The following is a 16,193-nucleotide window of genomic DNA, read 5'->3' as shown; positions in this document are numbered from 1 at the left end:
TGTCCTAGTTGCTTGAACGCACACCGTGATGCGTGAAATCTCGCAGTAGATATCGACTATCACGGAGGGTGCACCCATTAAACGCTCGCGGGTACAGGGGAACAAAAGAAATTAGTCGACCGCTAGTTGCATTCACGTCGGCACACTGGCGACCCTGCGCCGGCGACCGATCTGCGGTATAAACGCTCCCCAAGGGATGATTAGGGTGGATTTTACACATGTAAATTGGAAGCAATATGCAGCCAACGAAATTATGCCAATTACAATTATAATGAAAGCGGCCGCCATCGGGTTTGGGGTGGGGTTTCCGAGAATTGTAAATTATCAATTTAACGATGCCACGAACACGATATTCAATTAATTGCTAGTTTGCTATCGCTGCTGTGGTGGGGCCCATCTTCGGCAGTATCAGTTTATACTGTTGGTTGCTCTGTTTTAGAGAGAGAGAGAGAGAGAGAGAGAGAGAGAGAGAGAGAGAGAGAGAGAGAGAGAGAGAGAGAGGGTGGGGGGGGAGGGGGCAAGTCGCCAAATTGCTCTACCCGAAACGCCACAGAAATATTTTTGGGGGGAATAATAAGCGCACAAAAATAAAACTGGGCGCCGTGTAATTGCTCGAAAGCGAAGAAAAGTAAATCGTGTTGCCAAATGAATGCGTGAAACAGAAAATAAAAAAATTAGTTTTAGTAATTTTGTTACGTACCTAACTCAAAATGTTCGTTTATGTCAAAATGTCTTTCACTTGAACGTTTAGAAGAGTTAAAGAGAAGCACTTTTTTGTAAGACAAAAAAAGTCACAGGTGCACGGGTTCCACGTAGTTTTTGATGTTAGTTTCGTTTACAGACAGTGTTCAAACTACCATGTGATTTTTTTTTTTTTTTTTTTGGGTGAGATGATGCGTTTGCCGTTCGAGACACCGACAGTCTCTCCATATGAACTGGTTAGCCATTTGGCTGAAGGAGCAACCATTAAGGGCCCTACACACGCACCAACAGACCGGCAAATTGGACGTGCTTAAGCGTTTTGACAGACAGACCAAATTTCCTTGTCGGGGTGTCGAGGCGCTAGGACCACACGGCAGCCAATGCCCTCCCCTCACTTCACCTAACGAATCGTGCTGTATCTAGCGTTGTCGTGCCAACCGCCCGATAAACGTCTTTTGTCACTGTGCACAAGATTAAACGATGTGCTGTAGAGTGCGATGTTGACGAAATTTTGACAAAGTTTCTAAAGAAATTTAAAGAATGGAGATTTTTTGTGAGACACGTTGTGCGGGGAGTGTAGCAGCACGGATGCAAGAAATTTTCTTAACGAATCCACAATGACACATATTATGGATTAGTTAAAAAAAATACAAGTGCTTCATTTCTTGCATCCCTATTACTACACTCCTCGCATAATATATACACACAGTGAATAAAAGTCCGTCGACCTTCGGTACTTCTGTTTTTAGGTTTTACGACCAGCTTTCAATAAGTAAGGATGGTGTTATTCAGGATGTTAATTCGCCATATTATTTCCCACTCCTTTAGCGATAGAACCATATTTTTCAGCTTAATCGCCTTTCAATGTTACGGACTTACGCCGTCTTATTGGGAGGGTCTGTATGCTCATATGGTGCCACTCCACTGAACGACGTCTTGCTGCGTCAGTAACCTCCGCATTATCCAAGTACTGCTTCCCGCGGAGTGTCCAACAGATGGTCCTTCATTGCTCTTTGGTCTTCTGTTAGGCGCCGAGAAATCCAGGGGCACACGCCTTTGAGTACCCCAACTGGTGAACGAGTGTGTCACCACTACCAACAGAGACGTCAAGCTGGGCAGGGAGGTGTGCGTGTGTGTGTGTGTGTGTGTGTGTGTGTGCGTGTGCGTGTGCGTGTGTGTCACCCACTACCAACAGAGACGCCAAGCTGAGCAAGGAGGCGTGTGTGTGTGTGTGTGTGTGTGTGTGTGTGTGTGTGTGTGTGTGTGTGTGTGTGCGTGTGCGTGTGTGTCACCCACTACCAACAGAGACGCCAAGCTGAGCAAGGAGGCGTGTGTGTGTGTGTGTGTGTGTGTGTGTGTGTGTGTGTGTGTGTGTGTGTGCGTGTGCGTGTGCGTGTGCGTGTGCGTGTGTGTCACCCACTACCAACAGAGACGCCAAGCTGAGCAAGGAGGCGTGTGTGTGTGTGTGTGTGTGTGTGTGTGTGTGTGTGTGTGTGTGTGTGTGTGTGTGCGTGTGCGTGTGTGTCACCCACTACCAACAGAGACGCCAAGCTGAGCAAGGAGGTGTGTGTGTGTGTGTGTGGTGTGTGTGGTGTGTGTGTGTGTGTGTGTGTGTGTGTGTGTGTGTGTGTGTGTGCAGGGAGATCGGACAAGTTTGCACGACCTTGCTGGGATAATTACAGACGCCTCGTCAAACGACTCACCGCGTTTTTGTTCACTGCCACGTCTCAGTAGACATTCTGCAAGTGCCTACAAATATCCATGTTGCTCTGGTTTTCCGTAGAAAGAAACTCAATGACAACTTTCTGCTTGGAACGCACCTCCGTTACAGATGCCATTTTCAAGGCTACGTACAACGCCACCACCTATGGAAACTTCATAAAGCTATAGGGGCTGAAGCATGAATATTCCAAGTTGTCCTACAACAAATTCTGCGTTTTTTCAATCGAAATTAGCCGAAAAAAATATGTTTCATTACTTAATGAACGTTCGTAGCATTTCCGATACTTTTCGGAAAGATTAGATCTTAGATTTTATTTGAAATATGTATTGGGAATAAAACCTAAAAACCGAAATATCCACAGTCGATGGACTTTCATTCATAAAATATACCTGCTTCGTTGTTAGAAGTGTTAAAGTCTTCTGCTATGAACAGCAAAGCGTCCGATTTTTTATTGCAGTTCTAATAGTTGCTAAATACTTCATTTCTCCAACATTTGTAGTGTTTATTAGATGTTATGCAAAACTACCATTTGTAGTCTTTCTTCTTCTCATCTGAAATGAGTTTCTTATACATACAGTGAATCTTTTACACTATATGCAAGGTAAAGTTTACATGAACATCTTTTATTTATTTTGGTTTCCCATAATGTATTTCCTCAGGTAATCATAAATCCCTCCGCAGGTTTCAGGAATTTTACATAAAAGCTGTTTGTATATGACTGCACTCATCCTGAAGTCCTCCTAACTTCTGCCAGTGGCTAGAAATCGTAACGTAGCTAACAGTCGTTCCTCGCGGATTACAGCCTTTCCCATGGATGTAGACTTTTTCGTTAAGAATAATATGATGTTCAGCTGCCCCTACATGCATGATACATCAGTTCTTAGAAAATTACGAAAATCATCAGCACTCAGTTCCTTAAATCACAGAACGTGGGTAAATTTCTATCTTTGTACTACCCTCACCTTCACCCACAACTTTCTCTCGGCTTCTTTGGCGTTGTTATCTCCAAAACAAACAGCTTAAACGCCGTTTTTGTTTCTGTGCAAAACCAAGTGGGATCTCGTATAATATAAAAAATATGTATATCGGCCGACCGATAAATTGGTGGGTGTGAAGGGGCTGTAAGATCGTAGATTATCAGGTGATAGAGAAAAGCAATCTTCCATATTAAAAAAATATCTATACATAACCTTTTAACTGACTTGATCGCAAAACGCATGTAGAGCAGTTTACAATTCGCTTTCAGCAGTGCGCACGTGTGTGTGTGTGTGTGTGTGTGTGTGTGTGTGTGTGTGCGCGCGCGCACGCGCGCGCGCAGGAGGGAGGGAGGGGGAGGGTGAGGGAGGGAGAGAGGGAGAGGGAGAGGGAGGGGGAGGGGGGGAGAAAGTGGGGGGGGGGGGAGAGAGGGGGGAGAAAGTGGGGGGGGGGGAGAGGGTGAGACTCCTAGACAGTACTACTGAGGAAGTCAAAAACTGTGGAAACATATTTCGCTGCCTGGTAATATTGTGCCGTCTGTGGGCAGTATTGGCAAAATCTGTTACAGTCTCTCACGTGGTACACACACCAAGAAGGTTAGGTTTCTTGCACTTGGGTGGAAACTATTCAGAACATCACGAAAGAGCATTATCACTAGTGCATGGAAATGCGTCTCACTGCCGGCGTTGTGGAAAGTTAAGACAGATGATCACAAAACAGATGTGTTGAGAATAACGAATCATATGATTTACTGCTCAGAAAATTTGTGGAACAGCCGTGAAGGAAGAGGTTTTTTTTAAAAATAAATTAATACATAGTTAAGAATAAAAGTCCATATATTTATCTCTGTGGGAACCATACTGTCTCGAATATAATCCTTTAGTGTTGTATTATTCCGCCACTCGTTTCTGTAACATGTCTCATACTGTAAGGTAGAACTGCATCTCTATTGTATTATGTTCTTTTTTGATGGTGGAGATATGGAACGCCGTACGAATTTATCTGGGGCTGAGGATGTCATGGATGGGGGAGGGGGAAGGGAACGTGTGAGAGGTAAGAACCTATGTAGCGGAACGCCAGTGTATGAGGAGAACCAGTTTCAGCAATGCAGTAAGGTATCAAATGTTGGATCATCAGTACAGAAAAAAAAAATCATGAAATTTTTTCGTTCAACCTCTTTGACGCACATTGAACATATTTTTCTTCCACCTTTCTTTTCTGCTAGCAATAAATTAGAGCAACTATCACAGCAGAAGCGTCTCCACCGTCTAACGTCCCGAACCACAGTGCTATTCCACAGTATTATTGACGATATAACAGATAATATTACTGAGCAGTCTAAGGAGAATTTCAGTTATACTGTGCAGTATTACTGTGCAAAATTATGCACCGTCTAGGGGCAGTTTAAGCGACTATCCTGGAACCCAGAATCCAGAACCACTTGCAGGTTGCCTATCTGAAGGCTTGCAGGGACAACAAAATGTTTTCCAATATTTCCCGTAATAACTGATCGATTTTAAAAATTTACAATGCTGTCATAACCTACCCATTAAGAGGTATAACGTTGTGTTGAAAATTTAGAGTTGGAAATTGTGCTTGTCTTAAGGCAGCCTAACTGGCGGCGCGAAATACCCGGACTTCATACTATATTTGAGAAAGAGTGGCTTCTAACAAGTTTTACATGTAATATGAACCCTTTTTCACACTGACACCCCGTTACAGAATTATAAAAGTTTATCGCTTACTACATTTTCTCTCTTCATGCAGTCAGACTTCAGCATCAGACATGAAATTTTAATTTATTGCTTGTTTACTGCTACACACACTGGTAAAGAGTATCTACTTAAGTCGTACCTGCACAATTATGTCATTGTAAGACACATTTAAGGAGGTATGAGGTCAGAGGTGATGGAAAAACTTGCTTATTCATAAAATGGAGTGCAAATTATCCTATCTCCATTCAGTGCTTCATAATGGGCGCAAACTTCAAGGATAATTTCGAACCATTTCTAAACTCTTTCTCACTTACAAGCTTAACGTGAAATGTTTGGTTGGTTGGTTGGTTTGGGGAAGGAGACCAGACAGCGTGGTCATCGGTCTCATCGGATGAGGGAAGGATGGGGAAGGAAGTCGGCCGTGCCCTTTCAGAGGAACCATCCCGGCATTTGCCTGGAGTGATTTAGGGAAATCACGGAAAACCTAAATCAGGATGGCCGGACGCGGGATTGAACCGTCGTCCTTCCGAATGCGAGTCCAGTGTGTAAACACTGCGCCACCTCGCTCGGTACTGAAATGTTTGGATATGCTTGAAGCATTAACTCATTTGTAAGGTAATCAGACGTTTGAAGGTGTTTCATACAGGGGAGTTCGATTCTTTGAGGAATCGGGATTTCTGGTTCGGAAATAAGCAGCGACTGTTATGCCTTCGCGTCAGGGCTGAACAGCCGCTGCTACGGCTGTCACTGCAGTTCGGTTGCGTTCGGTACCGTTCGGTCTTCTCCGGTAACCGCGGTGTAGCGGAAAGCGCAGCCCATCAGCCGCTGCAGCTTCGTTATTCGTAAACACGCCTGGTCTGCGGTGGGTGACAAACCATGCACCCCATTCGGACGCCCGCGCATACAAAAACAGAGCACTTCGGACACCTTCGGCAGACGTTGGATTGTACTCGGTCTACTAGCTGCCTGGCCAGCTCGCGCGGCAGTGCAAAACGCAATTGGAACGTAGCTGAAATATTCCATGAAAATTAAAAGCAAAATAAATAAACTGTTCAGACACATCAGTCCCTAGTCCTCGTAACGTACAGGCGAGGAATTTCAAATACAGCAAGTTCCACCACTTGCTTGAATTATAGATGATTAATAAGTTATACTTCAAGACGAAAAGCATCATTTAGAACAAAATTTGCTTCTGCCACAGTTATCCATCTTTACAGTGACACTATTGCGTAGAACTAGTTATTTGCCCCCTTTAGCGACATTCTAAATCATTTCGTAAGATGTTCTTTGATCGGAAGGTTGGCCCTAAAACGACTGTATAAAATTGCCTTCCGCAAAATTTTTCAAACTGGGTAAGCACAGAAAATATGTTACGCAAGAGATTGTACGATTTAACAGAGAGAGAGTCTAGATATGTAAAACAAATATGAAGCAAGGCATAATTCATGTCACCAACATGGAATCAAATGTTTCGTATTCTGATATTGTACATCATTACCTACCTTATACTACCGTATAGTCGTGGATGCTTCAAATATTCGAAAATAAATGTTCTGCAGCATAATTTCAGGACTCAGCCTCAATAACTGGAAAGAGATTACTATACTCGCCAAATTTTACGAAAGTGTGACATAACGACGTTTCGGATAGCACAACAGGTCTTGAATCTTCACGTGTGTAGTGTAGTAAGTCGTCGTTAATGGAAGGTAACAGATAATTCGCTAGTAATCTTCTGGCGATGTTCGCCATTCTACGATCGAAAAGGGAGATAATGTAAAACGTCGTAGATAGATGTAGGAGCTCTGGAGCTCAACGTAAAAGAGAAAAGAGCTATTCAATCACAACAAAAGCTTGGATATTTCGAAAATTGAATTAGCTGCGGAAAACAACTTTTTCGAGCTTACCTTTCGCTGGGAGTTGTCTGCCATCGGCGAAACAGCGACTGGATCGCGGAAAACACGGCTCCGGCTTCGAATAGTGGCATCGAGCCGCACGCACCACACACACATCGTAAACTGAGGCGCCGCGGCAACCTAAACCGCAGACGTGACGTCACAATTGCTGCCTGACCAATACGCTCGCAACTTTCGTGAATCAAAGGACGTATTTTTAAGTAAAGGGCCCTACAAACGCACCAACCGACAGTCCGACCGACCGACAAATTGGGCGTGTGTAGCGCTGTCGTGCCGGTCTCCCGACTAATATTCGTCTCTTGTCGCTGTGGACGGGATTAAATGTTCTAATACACATGAGAGGGTGCGAGGCGGACGAAACTTTAAGGACAGACTTTCTGGAGGAGTTTAAAGCCTGCAGATGTTTGTGGGGCAGGTCGTGTGAGGAGTATAGCAATGTAGATGCAAGAAATGAAGCACATTTTTCAACTAATCCACAATGGTTTCGTGTTGCACATAGAGGGAATAAAAGTCCATCGACCTTTATATTTCTGATAATAAAGTGCAGCACCACATTCCAAATGTTGACTGTAGCTTTTGGCGAATCTACTATGAGTAAGGTAAGAGTTTAGAATTGATATAAACGTTTCAAAGTGGACCCAGAAGGCGTTGAAGACGACGATAGCCCTCGACGCCCTAGCACACCAATTACTGACGACAATGTGGAAGAGGTAAATAAACTGGCCCTGGAAAATCGCCGAATCTTCATCAGAGAGGTTGCTGATGATGATGGCATATCCTTTGACTCGTGCCAAGCAATTGTTTCGGATGTTTTGGACAATTTTGACCTAAAACGACGTCGTGTAAACATCACCTAGGAATTGCTAAATTAAGACGAGAACGATCCAGAACTAAAGAAGGTTAAAACAGATGACAGAACCATCCGGATGTGACGTCGAATCCAAGACCCAATCGTCCCAATAGAAACTGCCAGAAGAGCCAAGACCGAAAAAATTCGACAAGTTCTATCACATGTGAAAGCTCTTCTCACCTTTTTCTTCGATTACAATGGGGTAGTGAATCATGAGTTCCTGTCTTATGGTCGTACGGACAATAAGGAATACTACCTGAAAGTTATGCGCCATTTGCGTAAAGCAATCCGAAGAAAAAGATCAGAATTGTGACAAAACCACTCCAGGAAATTGCATCACAATGATGCATCTACTCCTACCTTAATGCTAGTTCGTGAGTTTCTGGGGGGAAAAAAGAATTGGAAAAAGCGCTGGTACATTTGTATTATATCTGAAGTGAATTACTTTAAAAGGGACAAACTTGATGTTGATGAATGAATACAGATTCTTTAAAAAAACAACATATCCCGTTACTTTTTCATCACGCCTCGTACAACGATAGTAAAAAATGATCTGCACTTACATCAAAAATGGTTCAAATGGCTCTGAGCACTATGTGACTTAACTTCTGAGGTCATCAGTCGCCTAGAACTAATTAAACCTAACCAACCTAAGGACATCACACACATTCATGCCCGAGGCAGGATTCGAGCCTGCGACCGTAGCGGTCGCTCGGCTCCAGATTGTAGCGCCTAGAACCACACGGTCACTCCGGCCGGCGCACTTACATCCCATGAATAAAACTATGACAGTGAAGTACAGAACTGTACAACACCTTGAATGATTTCTGACAACATATTTTCTTCATATTTATATTAAGCATGTTTTTCATAAAACAACTCATTCTATAGCATACAGGAATACTCGAATATACAGAGTGTTACAAAAAGGTACGGCCAAACTTTCATGTAACATTCCTCACACACAAAGAAAGAAAATATGTTATGTGGACATGTGCCCGGAAACGCTTACTTTCCATGTTAGAGCTCATTTTATTACTTCTCTTCAAATCACATTAATCATGGAATGGAAAAACACAGCAACAGAACGTACCAGCGTGACTTCAAACACTTTGTTACAGGAAATGTTCAAAATGTCCTTCGTTAGCGGGGATACATGCATCCACCCTCCGTCGCATGGAATGCTTGATGCAGCCATGGAGAATGGCGTATTGTATCACAGCCGTCCACAATACGAGCACGAAGAGTCTCTACATTTGGTACCGGGGTTGCGTAGACAAGAGCTTTCAAATGCCCCCGTAAATGAAAGTCAAGAGGGTAGAGGTCAGGAGAGAGTGGAGGCCATGGAATTGGTCCGCCTCTACCAATCCATCGGTCACCGAATCTGTTGTTGAGAAGCGTACGAACACTTCGACTGAAATGTGCAGGAGCTCCATCATGCATGAACCACATGTTGTGTCGTACTTGTAAAGGCACATGTTCTAGCAGCACAGGTAGAGTATCCCGTATGAAATCACGATAACGTGCTCCATTGAGCGTAGGTGGAAGAACATGGGGCCCAATCGAGACATCACCAACAATGCCTGCCCAAAAGTTCACAGAAAATCTGTGTGGATGACGTGATTGCACAATTGCGTGCGGATTCTCGTCAGCCCACACATTTTGATTGTGAAAATTTACAATTTGATCACGTTGGAATGAAGCCTCATCCGTAAGAGAACATTTGCACTGAAAAGAGGATAGACACATTGTTGGATGAACCATTCGCAGAAGTGTACCCGTGGAGGCCAATTAGCTGCTGATAGTGCCTGCACACGCTCTACATGGTACGGAAACAACTGGTTCTCCCGTAGCACTCTCCATACAGTGACGTGGTCAACGTTACCATGTACAGCAGCAACTTCTCTGGCGCTGACATTAGGGTTATCGTCAACTGCACGAAGAATTGCCTCGTCCATTGCAGGTGTCCTCGTCGTTCTAGGTCTTCCCCAGTCGCAAGTCATAGGCTGGAATGTTCCGTGCTCCCTAAGACGCCGATCAATTGCTTCGAACGTCTTCCTGTCGGGACACCTTCGCTCTGAAAATCTGTCTCGATACAAACGTACCGCGCCACGGCTATTGCCCCCTGCTAATCCGTACATCAAATGGGCATCTGCCAACTGCGCATTTGTAAACATTGCACTGACTGCAAATCCACGTTCGTGATGAACACTAACCTGTTGATGCTACGCACTGATGTGCTTGATGCTAGTACTGTGGAGCAATGAGTCGCATGTCAACACAAGCACCGAAGTCAACATTACCTTCCTTCAATTGGGCCAACTGGCGGTGAGTCGAGGAAGTACAGTACATACTGACGAAACTAAAATGAGCTGTAACATGAAAATTAAGCGTTTCCGGACACATGTCCACATAACATCTTTTCTTTATTTGTGTGTGAGGAATGTCTCCTGGAAGTTTGGCCGTACCTTTTTGTAACACCCTGTATGCTGCGCAACGAAATTAAAGGATTACTTTTTCAAAACCACGTAATTTTGTCCCATTCCAACGCATGAGTTTGAAATTTGGCTCAAAGATGTCTACAAGCTTTCTCCGTAATCGTACAAAAGCGTGGCGCCCTGTGACTTCCTCCTCGGGCTCGGTGACGAATTAAACAGCATGGTTTCGACACATTCGAAAAAAAATGCCACACATTGAGCTGTAAGGTAGGTTAATGATGTCACATTGGCACCAAATTTCATCACAATCCTGTCCAGCACTATCATGACTGTGTCACTATGAGGAGGTCGTCACACCGCCTCTTACCCACGTCTCATCCCGTCTTTTCACGCCTCAGCGTTGAAATCACGCGATTTTCTGATGAGAAGCCTAGGAAAACATTCCAGGCACACCGTTGCTCAGAACTGACACGAAACGGCCTCAGCGGGTGCCATACAGGGCGCCAATGAAACAACTCCTTCATCTGGGGCGTTTATTCCCACACATTTCGCGGTCGGAGAGAACAGTTCGCAGTGTGATGAGCAACAGGACAATGTTCTCGACAACTTTCGACACTTCTGCCACCCTTTGGGCGTTTCAGCCCTACTTTAAGTATATCATAAGGATACAACCTCACTGACCGTGATCTGACCCCTTTGGAGCTTAGCGCGACTGCAGTTTTTGTTCTACTGTACAACTCGGAGAATAACTAGGACCTGTTAAAAACATTCGACGAAATCTGAACATGATCTGAAGCAGCAATGGTTTAGTACGCTTTTTCATCCCTCCTTTTCTCACCCTCCTACAGCGTGATTACAGGGGGGGGGGGGGGGGGGCGGGGACAACGTTAAAACGTGCGTGAGTAAAACGGCGAAGGGTCCCTCTAATATGACCCTTTGCAGGAACACCCTTGGTGCCAATCGCTGAACTTAGTTGAGCACAATGGAAAAGTAAATGTCAGAAATTTAGACGCGCTTTCGGCTTCGTGGCTGAGTGTCAGGCAATCTCTTCGACACGCCTCAGGTGGTGTTTGCCTGCTTTCAGGCGCTAGAGCAGACACAAGCCAGAATGTGGGTCGCAGTTTCTGACAGGTACATTATGTAATCTGCTCGACAAAGATGCGTGGGTGGCACCGAGAGTGTTGCGGAAAGGGTGGGTGGGGGGTCTAAGACGGACCCTTTGCCGCTTTACTCTCGCATATCTTAACGTTGTACGCTCCTCAAGACCACGCCATAGAAGGGCGCGAAAAAGGATTGATAAAAAGCGTATGCAAAAAAAAGCCTGTTGACATAAACAAACTAAAAGTAGGGTAAATTAGAATGTCAGTGGTGTTTGTTGCTGGATTCTAGTGCGAATCGTTTACGAGATGTCGTATTTTGAAAAATTCCCACTTCGACACTTGCTTCCGCTATTCAACTTGAGTAGTTCCTTAGTGCGATGTCGTTATGTTCATTGACAGTGCCCCTGAGTGTTCCTTGAGTGCTTTACGACTTGCTAGTCAGTTAGTATGTGACAGTCCAAGCAGTAGCTCGTGAATGGACGATGAGATTTACCAGTGCAAAAAAGGCCGACATGCTCATGGTGTATGGAGAGTGTACAAATAATGCAGTTCGTTCTTGTACAGTATAGGTGGCACGATATCCCAATAGATGTCAACCATCTCGGCAATTATTTATTAGCCTCTTCAACCAGTTATGTAAAAGTGGTAGTATAACACCCAGACAATGTGACAGAAGGAAACAGGTTACTATAGAAGAGGGGAAATTAATGTTCTTGCTGCCATTCCAGTTGATCCGGTCTTTAGCTCCAGCGCAATCGCAAGAGGAAGTGGCATAAGTCAAGCAAGTGTCCCACGCATTCTACATCGACATAGGTTCCATCATTATTACATCTCTCTCCAACGAGAAATGCATGGAAACGATCGTGAGAATCGTGTTATCTTCTGTACATTGGCATTAAGACAGGATATTCGCCACGCGGAGTGGCCGCACGGTCTCAGGCGCCACGTCACGGATTGCGCGGTCCCTCCCGCCAGAGGTTCGAGTCAAGCAAGTGTCCCACGCATTCTACATCGACATAGGTTCCATCATTATTACATCTCTCTCCAACGAGAAATGCATGGAAACGATCGTGAGAATCGTGTTATCTTCTGTACATTGGCATTAAGACAGGATATTCGCCACGCGGAGTGGCCGCACGGTCTCAGGCGCCACGTCACGGATTGCGCGGTCCCTCCCGCCAGAGGTTCGAGTCAAGCAAGTGTCCCACGCATTCTACATCGACATAGGTTCCATCATTATTACATCTCTCTCCAACGAGAAATGCATGGAAACGATCGTGAGAATCGTGTTATCTTCTGTACATTGGCATTAAGACAGGATATTCGCCACGCGGAGTGGCCGCACGGTCTCAGGCGCCACGTCACGGATTGCGCGGTCCCTCCCGCCAGAGGTTCGAGTCAAGCAAGTGTCCCACGCATTCTACATCGACATAGGTTCCATCATAATTACATCTCTCTCCAACGAGAAATGCATGGAAACGATCGTGAGAATCGTGTTAACTTCTGTACATTGGCATTAAGACAGGATATTCGCCACACGGAGTGGCCGCACGGTCTCAGGCGCCACGTCACGGATTGCGCGGTCCCTCCCGCCGGAGGTTCGAGTCAAGCAAGTGTCCCACGCATTCTACATCGACATAGGTTCCATCATAATTACATCTCTCTCCAACGAGAAATGCATGGAAACGATCGTGAGAATCGTGTTATCTTCTGTACATTGGCATTAAGACAGGATATTCGCCACGCGGAGTGGCCGCACGGTCTCAGGCGCCACGTCACGGATTGCGCGGTCCCTCCCGCCAGAGGTTCGAGTCAAGCAAGTGTCCCACGCATTCTACATCGACATAGGTTCCATCATTATTACATCTCTCTCCAACGAGAAATGCATGGAAACGATCGTGAGAATCGTGTTATCTTCTGTACATTGGCATTAAGACAGGATATTCGCCACGCGGAGTGGCCGCACGGTCTCAGGCGCCACGTCACGGATTGCGCGGTCCCTCCCGCCAGAGGTTCGAGTCAAGCAAGTGTCCCACGCATTCTACATCGACATAGGTTCCATCATTATTACATCTCTCTCCAACGAGAAATGCATGGAAACGATCGTGAGAATCGTGTTATCTTCTGTACATTGGCATTAAGACAGGATATTCGCCACGCGGAGTGGCCGCACGGTCTCAGGCGCCACGTCACGGATTGCGCGGTCCCTCCCGCCAGAGGTTCGAGTCAAGCAAGTGTCCCACGCATTCTACATCGACATAGGTTCCATCATTATTACATCTCTCTCCAACGAGAAATGCATGGAAACGATCGTGAGAATCGTGTTATCTTCTGTACATTGGCATTAAGACAGGATATTCGCCACGCGGAGTGGCCGCACGGTCTCAGGCGCCACGTCACGGATTGCGCGGTCCCTCCCGCCAGAGGTTCGAGTCAAGCAAGTGTCCCACGCATTCTACATCGACATAGGTTCCATCATAATTACATCTCTCTCCAACGAGAAATGCATGGAAACGATCGTGAGAATCGTGTTAACTTCTGTACATTGGCATTAAGACAGGATATTCGCCACACGGAGTGGCCGCACGGTCTCAGGCGCCACGTCACGGATTGCGCGGTCCCTCCCGCCGGAGGTTCGAGTCAAGCAAGTGTCCCACGCATTCTACATCGACATAGGTTCCATCATAATTACATCTCTCTCCAACGAGAAATGCATGGAAACGATCGTGAGAATCGTGTTATCTTCTGTACATTGGCATTAAGACAGGATATTCGCCACGCGGAGTGGCCGCACGGTCTCAGGCGCCACGTCACGGATTGCGCGGTCCCTCCCGCCAGAGGTTCGAGTCAAGCAAGTGTCCCACGCATTCTACATCGACATAGGTTCCATCATTATTACATCTCTCTCCAACGAGAAATGCATGGAAACGATCGTGAGAATCGTGTTATCTTCTGTACATTGGCATTAAGACAGGATATTCGCCACGCGGAGTGGCCGCACGGTCTCAGGCGCCACGTCACGGATTGCGCGGTCCCTCCCGCCAGAGGTTCGAGTCAAGCAAGTGTCCCACGCATTCTACATCGACATAGGTTCCATCATTATTACATCTCTCTCCAACGAGAAATGCATGGAAACGATCGTGAGAATCGTGTTATCTTCTGTACATTGGCATTAAGACAGGATATTCGCCACGCGGAGTGGCCGCACGGTCTCAGGCGCCACGTCACGGATTGCGCGGTCCCTCCCGCCAGAGGTTCGAGTCAAGCAAGTGTCCCACGCATTCTACATCGACATAGGTTCCATCATTATTACATCTCTCTCCAACGAGAAATGCATGGAAACGATCGTGAGAATCGTGTTATCTTCTGTACATTGGCATTAAGACAGGATATTCGCCACGCGGAGTGGCCGCACGGTCTCAGGCGCCACGTCACGGATTGCGCGGTCCCTCCCGCCAGAGGTTCGAGTCAAGCAAGTGTCCCACGCATTCTACATCGACATAGGTTCCATCATAATTACATCTCTCTCCAACGAGAAATGCATGGAAACGATCGTGAGAATCGTGTTAACTTCTGTACATTGGCATTAAGACAGGATATTCGCCACACGGAGTGGCCGCACGGTCTCAGGCGCCACGTCACGGATTGCGCGGTCCCTCCCGCCGGAGGTTCGAGTCAAGCAAGTGTCCCACGCATTCTACATCGACATAGGTTCCATCATTATTACATCTCTCTCCAACGAGAAATGCATGGAAACGATCGTGAGAATCGTGTTAACTTCTGTACATTGGCATTAAGACAGGATATTCGCCACGCGGAGTGGCCGCACGGTCTCAGGCGCCACGTCACGGATTGCGCGGTCCCTCCCGCCGGAGGTTCGAGTCAAGCAAGTGTCCCACGCATTCTACATCGACATAGGTTCCATCATTATTACATCTCTCTCCAACGAGAAATGCATGGAAACGATCGTGAGAATCGTGTTAACTTCTGTACATTGGCATTAAGACAGGATATTCGCCACGCGGAGTGGCCGCACGGTCTCAGGCGCCACGTCACGGATTGCGCGGTCCCTCCCGCCAGAGGTTCGAGTCAAGCAAGTGTCCCACGCATTCTACATCGACATAGGTTCCATCATTATTACATCTCTCTCCAACGAGAAATGCATGGAAACGATCGTGAGAATCGTGTTAACTTCTGTACATTGGCATTAAGACAGGATATTCGCCACGCGGAGTGGCCGCACGGTCTCAGGCGCCACGTCACGGATTGCGCGGTCCCTCCCGCCGGAGGTTCGAGTCAAGCAAGTGTCCCACGCATTCTACATCGACATAGGTTCCATCATTATTACATCTCTCTCCAACGAGAAATGCATGGAAACGATCGTGAGAATCGTGTTAACTTCTGTACATTGGCATTAAGACAGGATATTCGCCACGCGGAGTGGCCGCACGGTCTCAGGCGCCACGTCACGGATTGTGCGGTCCCTCCCGCCGGAGGTTCGAGTCAAGCAAGTGTCCCACGCATTCTACATCGACATAGGTTCCATCATAATTACATCTCTCTCCAACGAGAAATGCATGGAAACGATCGTGAGAATCGTGTTAACTTCTGTACATTGGCATTAAGACAGGATATTCGCCACGCGGAGTGGCCGCACGGTCGCAGGCGCCACGTCACGGATTGCGCGGTCCCTCCCGCCGGAGGTTCGAGTCCTCCCTCGGGCATGGGTGTGTGATTTGTTCTTAGCTTAAATTAGTTTAAGTAGTGTGTAAGTCTA

General features: G+C 46.3%; 1 protein-coding gene across 1 annotated transcript in view; it reads left to right on the top strand.

The window, feature by feature from the left end:
* The window catches only part of LOC124552285 (CUGBP Elav-like family member 4), a 205,229-nt gene that overhangs the window by 25,327 nt on the left and 163,709 nt on the right, over positions 1-16,193 (top strand). The gene's annotated exons all lie outside the window — the stretch shown is intronic.

This window comes from Schistocerca americana, chromosome 10 (genome assembly GCF_021461395.2).
Source record: "Schistocerca americana isolate TAMUIC-IGC-003095 chromosome 10, iqSchAmer2.1, whole genome shotgun sequence".
Taxonomy (NCBI): Eukaryota; Metazoa; Arthropoda; class Insecta; order Orthoptera; family Acrididae; genus Schistocerca; species Schistocerca americana.
Note: the sequence above shows the minus strand (reverse complement) of the source record. Positions and strands in the feature narration are given on the sequence as shown.